This window comes from Lissotriton helveticus, chromosome 1_1 (assembly GCF_964261635.1).
Source record: "Lissotriton helveticus chromosome 1_1, aLisHel1.1, whole genome shotgun sequence".
NCBI classification, from domain to species: Eukaryota; Metazoa; Chordata; class Amphibia; order Caudata; family Salamandridae; genus Lissotriton; species Lissotriton helveticus.
The window spans coordinates 1,270,675,730-1,270,684,035 of record NC_136057.1 but is presented as its reverse complement, the minus strand read 5'-3'; the positions used below and the strand labels follow the sequence as shown (position 1 = coordinate 1,270,684,035).

Sequence of the window (8,306 nt, the reverse complement as noted above, 5' to 3'; positions counted from 1 at the left end):
CAAAGCATTGCGCTGGGGGGCGCTCTAGGATAGGGAATAGTTTTAATTTACTATCCAACACCTTCCCTACTATCCACGAGGACTGGAGTTGGAATAGTAAATTAAACTATTCACTATCCAGCACCCCAAAGCGCTATGCGTTGTAACAGCATGCGTTGTAAAAACTGCATTGTAACAGCATGCGTTGTAAAAACTGCATTGTAACAGCATGCGTGGTAAAAGCATGCGTTGTAATGTCATACATCCGTATCTTATGTATTTATGTTGGTGTTTCACTGTTTCTGTCCAGAACCTTGATTTCCTCATGGTTCTGGTTCTTGGAATACCGAGCTTGGGCTGCCTTGCGTGAGTCCGTTTGACTCTGCTCGTCAGCCTGCATGCTGTGTTGCTGTGGGTTCCCTGCTATGACTTATTCTTGGAATAAACTACGTTGATCCTGCTACCGGTCTCTGTGTGTCATTTCAGCCTAACCCCATACTACACTCCTCTGGGAATTAACAAAGCATTTTTAGTACAACAATGACTCCATTACGGATGATATCCTGTGTTATATAGTATTTCCTCACTGCTTTTAAGCAGTGTCACTAAAGGAAAAATAAAATGATAGTAACTCTCAAGTTATTATCATTTTATTTTTTCCTTGTGGCAGCTTTGTGGGCGGGGCTGCTCTGCTGACAGAGCAGGTGAGGAGAGGAGTGGTTTGCACTCTTTAAAGTGCACATGAATGTTCTCCATGCAGGCTGCATTACAGCCTACATGGGGAACATGCCTAGCCTCCCATTCTCTGGCTAAACATTGATCCACGGCACTCAGACCAATCAGAACCGCCATCACTGTACACCACTACCTCATCAGAACATCAAAGAAAGTGGCCCTGCAAGATAGGATCAATGCCAGCGCGCTCAACAGTAAAGAACTCTTTGCTGTGGTCAAAGAATTTGCCAGACGCTGCACAGAGACAGCAGACATCCCTCACTCCCAAAACCTCAGCAACAACCTAGGCACCTTCTTCCAATGCAAGATTAAGGAGATATACAGCTTCGACAGCCTTGATACCCAGGACCCTTCCAGGGTCCTGGGTATCAAACCACAGATGACATCCACACCCTCCTCGACTGAGGCAAAACTGCAGCCCTCGTCCTCTTGGACCTCTCGGCTGCCTTCAATATCGTCTCTCAGCGCTCCCTATGTGCAAGACTCCACGACCCTGGCATCCACAACAAAGCCCTGGAATGGACCCACTCCTTCCTCACCAGCAGACTACAGAGGTTCAGACTACCACTGTGCCTATGTTACACTCACTATCCCCTCTGAAGAGAGTATAGAAAAGCAGTCCTTCTTTTTCCGTCATTGACTCTGGTTCGAAATGGCTCCTGCTAAGAAAGGGGGTGAGAAGAAGAAAGGCAGATCTGCCATCAATGAGGTGGCTACCAGAGAATACACCATCAATGTCCACAAACAAATCCATGGAGTTGGCTTCAAGGGGCGTGCACCCCGTGCTCTAAAAGCAATTCGTAAATTTGCAGTTAAGGAAATGGGAACTTCAGTTGTGCGCATAGACACCAGGCTGAACAAAGCTGTTTGTGCTAAAGGAATCAGGAATGTTCCCTACCGCATGCGTGTGCGCCTATCCAGGAAACGCAATGAGTATGAAGATTCACCTAATAAGCTATACACATTGGTCACTTACGTACCAGTCACCACATTTAAAGGTCTCCAGACAGTTAACGTTGATGAAAACTGAAGTTATTCTGTGTCGAAATAAAAAAAAAAAGAAAAGCAGTCCTTGAGGACCTGCGTACATGGAAATCTCTACCGATATCATGGCTAGGGCGAAATGTTTGTTTTGCCAAAACTACTTGTTGGAAATGGGATCCCCGGCTGGCCAGGGCTTTCGCCAAAGTCAGTCAGAGACCACCACACCCAAGTCAGGGCAAGGGAGTTACACGCCAAGATAACCCCTACTCACCCTCTAGGTAACGTGGCGCGAGCAGCAAGGCTAAACTTGGAGGCGATGTAGGCTAAGTATTTGCGCACGCACCCCAGCAACAACAACCAAAGGCCCACCACAAAGGAAACTCCACACAAGGTTATAGAAAAATAGCCTTTGTATTACAATAAATATACATCAGATAAAACACACATCTTGTTACACTGTGCCAACAGGCACGGGCGGAATTTACAAGGGATATTGCACAGGACAGGGCCACTTGGACCACTGTCAGGGGTATCAGCACTTTTAGAACTTAGCACTTGTAGAAAGAAAAATCAGTGTAGCACACAATATAAAAGTAGAGCATACAACCAGTAATCACTGGTAACAGGACCTCACTAGCACCACCTGTACTAGGGAGAAAACAACCACCTACATATCATAATACCTGTAGGGGTGTAAGAACAAAACACATGATACATTAACATTCCGCGGTGTAGGGAAATAAAACACATGATGCATCAACAATACATTCAGAGGTGTAAGGCACATGACGCATAAAAACACATTCAGAGGTGCAGAACAATAACAATGGCGCCAACTCACAAGTCACCACCTGTGACTGTCTCTGTGTCCAAATGTCAGGGCCTAAACGTGGCAGCTGCCCACAAAGTGCTGGGCAGCTGAATCATCAATAATGGGCCAACGCTGGAGCCTCGCAGGCTCTGCCCAACTGACTGTCTCTCAAGAGCCTCACTGGGCTCTGAACATCAATTATGCCCCTGAGCCTCTCTGGGCTCGAAGCAAAAAGAACTGGCACCGAGCCTCTCTCTGGGCTCTGCAACAAATTGCGGGGATGGAGCCTCGTGGGCTCTAAAGCAATATATGCCCCACTCGTTGGAGTCCCGCTCGGGGGACTCAGAATCAATAATTGGGCCCAAGAACCTCTCAGGCTCAATCTAGGGATGCCCCCGAGGTCATGGGAGCGGCCCGCTGCCAACGGGGCCGCTCTAAGCACACCAACCTGCCCACTGCACTCCTCTGGGCATAGGAGCGACCCGGAGCCCGCCCGCACTCACCGGCTGTCTGAGGCGGCGGCTCCTCGTGGCGTCGGCTCCTCTCTGCTGGGCTCTTCTGGGGGCGGTGGCAGGGCTCTCTCCTCGGGAGAGCCTCGCCGGAGGACGGTTCCTTCCTCTTCTCGGCAGGAGCGCGGGGTGGCCTCCCGTCCGCTTCCTGGTTTCTTCCTCACTCCTCTGCCCAATCACCGCACAGGTCGCCCGGCGAGCCTCCCGCAGCCTGAACCAATGGCAGCGCGGCTCCCGGGTGACGTCAGCGGTGGTTCTTTCGGCGTCTCCTCGGCTTCTCCGCGCACCAGGGCTGCGGCGGTGATTTTTCACGAGCAGAACGGCATTTTTAAAATAACGCGAGGTAGGCACTCGCTCTGGACAATAAAAACGGCCACAGGTGCGGCGTGGGCAGCCGCAAACACACCACAACACGCAGGGTGGGCACCTGCTTTCCAAAAGTAAAGCGCCCCTCAGCGCTAAATGCAAAATAAAGCGCTCGTAAGCGCTAGAAGGGGAAAGCAAAGCGCTCCCAGCGCTATCAATCCAGTACAGCGCTCCCAGACGCTATAGGACAACAAAGTCCAGTAAAAAAGGTCCTTCAGCAAGGCACGGGGGGCAAGGCTGGGCCCAGAGCCAGCACACTGGGTCTCCAGGCAGGGAGACACCCCAAGTGGCGGTCCTCTGGCCCAGCAGCAGCAACAGCCCCCTCAGGATCCTGGAAGAGAACAACCTCAGTGGGGACACAGCCCCATTTTTATACAGTATTTCCCTTTGTCTGGGATGCAGGGTGGGGGGAAAACCAGTTTCAGCTGGCTTTGGAGCACTCTTGATGGCCCAACCACCCATTTCTTTCACTGGGGAGGCTAGGGTCGTTAGACACACCACAGGGGGGCGGAGCCAGCATTGTGTGGGGAAAACCCAGCCCATCCAGGACACAGGTACACTCCTCCCACACATCACTCATGCTAATCTCCCACTCACCACCGGGCAAACCCATCCAGACTTCCTGGAGCCTGGCATGCCAGCCAGCTCCAGCCAATCACGCTCCATCACCCTCACAGCACATGCACACATATCTCAATGTCCAGAAGTAACACTTCCCTTCTAGACACATACATGCCGCAGACACCATCTCGCAGCATTCACTCTCACGAGTTTACACATACTAAACTCGAGCCTGCACTCCCCACGCATCAGGAACTACCAGGGACACACACATTCCCCATGCATTCCTATGGGAGGGCAGGCCAGCCATACTACACGCACGCACTTTCACTCTGGGACCCAGGGAAAAGTGCGCAGAGACCCAAAAATCACTGACACAGGGTCACACATAAGGCAAAAAGTTTAGGGGCGAACCTGCCCTGCGGGCCAAGTCCAACACAACCCCCTTCCAGCCAAAACGCAGGGGAGAACAATCACCACCGTGATGGACTTCCCTGCTTGGGGCGATAGAACACGGACGCAGGCCCGCCACTGCCGGGACACCCTCCTGTTCTATGCCACGGTGAACCCCTAGGGTTCCTTCTAAAGCTACCGTAAGGACCAGCTGGGCTACCCCACTGGTACTCCTCAGCTGTTTGCGGCCAGGACCAGGCCCTAGGCCACCCAGGTGCCACTGGTTCCTGCCTACTCACGAAGTGGGGGGTAGTAACCCCAGGCCCATAGTAGCCACTCTCCACTCTTCCTGTCTGCCAGACAGGGCCAGACTGCCACTGGTTCTCCAGCCTAGGGTCTACAACCTCAGGTGGACCAGGAGTCTCAGGGAAGGCTCTCCTCCCCTTACCTCTTCTTTTAGGGTTCCTCCTCCCCGTGCGAGGGGGACACCTAGAACGCCATTCCAACCCAGGGTTTAACCCCTCAGGTTGCACCGGGGTCAGAGGTGGGCTCTCCCACCCTCTGCACCCCCTTCCAGAGGTCTGCCCTCTCCCACCTGGAGAAGTTCCTCTGGAAGAAGAACCGGTCAGGACACTGGTTACAGTCGTCCTACCCTTCAGGTCAGGCTGATCCTGAACCTGGCCATCCAACCTCCGGTCTAAAACCTTTGGTGGAACAATTGCCTGGCACTCCAGGACTTCTGGGGATTCACACGCAATCCCCCTGAGGTTAACAACTGACACATCTGTTGTGTGACTGTCTGTCTGGCGCAGATCTCCCGCCCTCTGTCCACCTGACAGTGCGGGACGATCCCCCAGACCAGAAGTGGTGCCACCCGGGTCCCTCCAAGAAGATCTAGCCCAACTGGCTAGTCTCTGGTCCACTGGTGCATCCACTGGGAAACTCATCCCCCAATCACTCCTCACGCTGGACTCCTGTACCCTCCCTACCGGAGCGGTACTGCCAGCCTCTAGAACCACAGGAGTTCTGGTTACAGACGCTCCAGGTCCTCTACTCACTAGGAGATCCTCCTCAAATGGGCTAACAGGACAGCCTAGGTCCCCAACCTGGTGTTCCCTCAAGAAACCACCCAGGCTCTGAGACAGGGCTTCGGGCCTCTGGGGGCTCTCAGCCACCCACTGACTCCTGCTCCACTGAGCCAGGCAGTCAGCCCCTACACCCTTCTCACTATACTGGGACCTAGCTGGGCTACACTGAGCCTCTTCCACCACGCTGGGCTGGAAGATCCCTGACCCACTACTTTCGGAGTCACTCACCAATGACTCTACAGAACCTCTGGCCCTTTCCCAGCGCTCTGCTTCCTCAGCAAGCGTGTCTGGATCAGTCAACCCATAGTCCAACAGGTGTTGTCGCAACCCTGGCAAACAACTACTGAGCACCTGCTCTCTGAGAACCAGATCAAACAGTTTTACAAAATCACCTTCTGTGTGAACCGATGACCAATCAGACAGTGCATCTTGACATTCATCCACAAACTCTCCCCAAGACTGGTGAGACAGTTTCATACTGCCCCTGAATCTCAACCTATACTCCTCCTCTGGGGAAACAGGTACCAGACTGGGGGAGCTGGGACTGGGATTTCCTATACTGGAATCTAAATAGCTGCCACCACTGGACTCAACCCTCCCTGGGGGATCCAGAACATTATGACTGCGGTCAGGGGATAATCTACCCTCCCGAGCTACTCTCTCTCTGGCAAAGGCCCTCTCAGCCTCTGCAATCCGCTCATTCACACCCAACTGCGCCATCTCTCTGGCATGCTCTAACCTGAGCTTTTCCATGGCCAGCTGGTGCTCCCTCTCTTCTCTCCTATCCAACCACACCTCTGGGGACAGGGAAAGGGATGGGGTGCTACATCTGACACTGGACCCAGCAAGGGACTCCCTATCTAGGGGATACTCGCTCTCTGCTGGCGCCCACCCACTGTCAAACTCACTCTCCACATCAGACTCTTCAGGGCTCCCCTCAGGCCCACCACCCTCCTGGTGTGCGGCCCGGGCCCTCTCTCTCTCTCTGTGCTCACGCTCCCAGTCACTCTTCTGCCACAGGATCATGTTATCCCTAAGCTTGGACTGGGTGTCTGACTCACTCACTGGGATGTCTCTCTCCTTACATAACCGTACCAACTCATGCACACTGTACTTAAACAGGCCACAAAGGTTAAAAGGCGATTCCATCTTGACAGGATGCTCACAGACACGTGCAACACAAGGGACCTTGCAATCTGAAGTAGGAGTACACAATTCCAAAACTTCCACACTCTCCTTAAAAAAGAACTCACTCATGCGTCCAGGAAAACACACCATTCATCCACACACACCCTCCCCTCGGATCGGTAAGGCAGTTTCTACCACCCCTGACTTCTCAACCTGACCAAAAGCGACACAGGTACCAAACTCTGGAAGCAGGGCGGGGGACAAATGCACTGAACACAATTATAAATGACACTCTTCAGGAGCAGAAAAAATGGAATTTCACCAAAAACAATAATCCCCAAAATGTGGTTATCTAACAAATGTAGAGCTTTGAAGTGCGGCCAGCCGCTACTGTGGTACAACGCAAACACAAATCCTTATCCCACCGCTTGCCGCCAATGTTGGAAATGGGATCCCCGGCTGGCCAGGGCTTTCGCCAAAGTCAGTCAGAGACCACCACACCCAAGTCAGGGCAAGGGAGTTACACGCCAAGATAACCCCTACTCACCCTCTAGGTAACGTGGCGCGAGCAGCAAGGCTAAACTTGGAGGCGATGTAGGCTAAGTATTTGCGCACGCACCCCAGCAACAACAACCAAAGGCCCACCACAAAGGAAACTCCACACAAGGTTATAGAAAAATAGCCTTTGTATTACAATAAATATACATCAGATAAAACACACATCTTGTTACACTGTGCCAACAGGCACGGGCGGAATTTACAAGGGATATTGCACAGGACAGGGCCACTTGGACCACTGTCAGGGGTATCAGCACTTTTAGAACTTAGCACTTGTAGAAAGAAAAATCAGTGTAGCACACAATATAAAAGTAGAGCATACAACCAGTAATCACTGGTAACAGGACCTCACTAGCACCACCTGTACTAGGGAGAAAACAACCACCTACATATCATAATACCTGTAGGGGTGTAAGAACAAAACACATGATACATTAACATTCCGCGGTGTAGGGAAATAAAACACATGATGCATCAACAATACATTCAGAGGTGTAAGGCACATGACGCATAAAAACACATTCAGAGGTGCAGAACAATAACAATGGCGCCAACTCACAAGTCACCACCTGTGACTGTCTCTGTGTCCAAATGTCAGGGCCTAAACGTGGCAGCTGCCCACAAAGTGCTGGGCAGCTGAATCATCAATAATGGGCCAACGCTGGAGCCTCGCAGGCTCTGCCCAACTGACTGTCTCTCAAGAGCCTCACTGGGCTCTGAACATCAATTATGCCCCTGAGCCTCTCTGGGCTCGAAGCAAAAAGAACTGGCACCGAGCCTCTCTCTGGGCTCTGCAACAAATTGCGGGGATGGAGCCTCGTGGGCTCTAAAGCAATATATGCCCCACTCGTTGGAGTCCCGCTCGGGGGACTCAGAATCAATAATTGGGCCCAAGAACCTCTCAGGCTCAATCTAGGGATGCCCCCGAGGTCATGGGGGCGGCCCGCTGCCAACGGGGCCGCTCTAAGCACACCAACCTGCCCACTGCACTCCTCTGGGCATAGGAGCGACCCGGAGCCCGCCCGCACTCACCGGCTGTCTGAGGCGGCGGCTCCTCGTGGCGTCGGCTCCTCTCTGCTGGGCTCTTCTGGGGGCGGTGGCAGGGCTCTCTCCTCGGGAGAGCCTCGCCGGAGGACGGTTCCTTCCTCTTCTCGGCAGGAGCGCGGGGTGGCCTCCCGTCCGCTTCCTGGTTTC

General features: G+C 52.8%; 1 pseudogene; it reads left to right on the top strand.

The window, feature by feature from the left end:
- The first annotated feature begins 1,352 nt into the window (after positions 1-1,352).
- On the top strand, positions 1,353-1,950 carry LOC144772593 (large ribosomal subunit protein eL31 pseudogene; annotated as a pseudogene).
- The last annotated feature ends 6,356 nt before the right edge of the window (positions 1,951-8,306 follow it).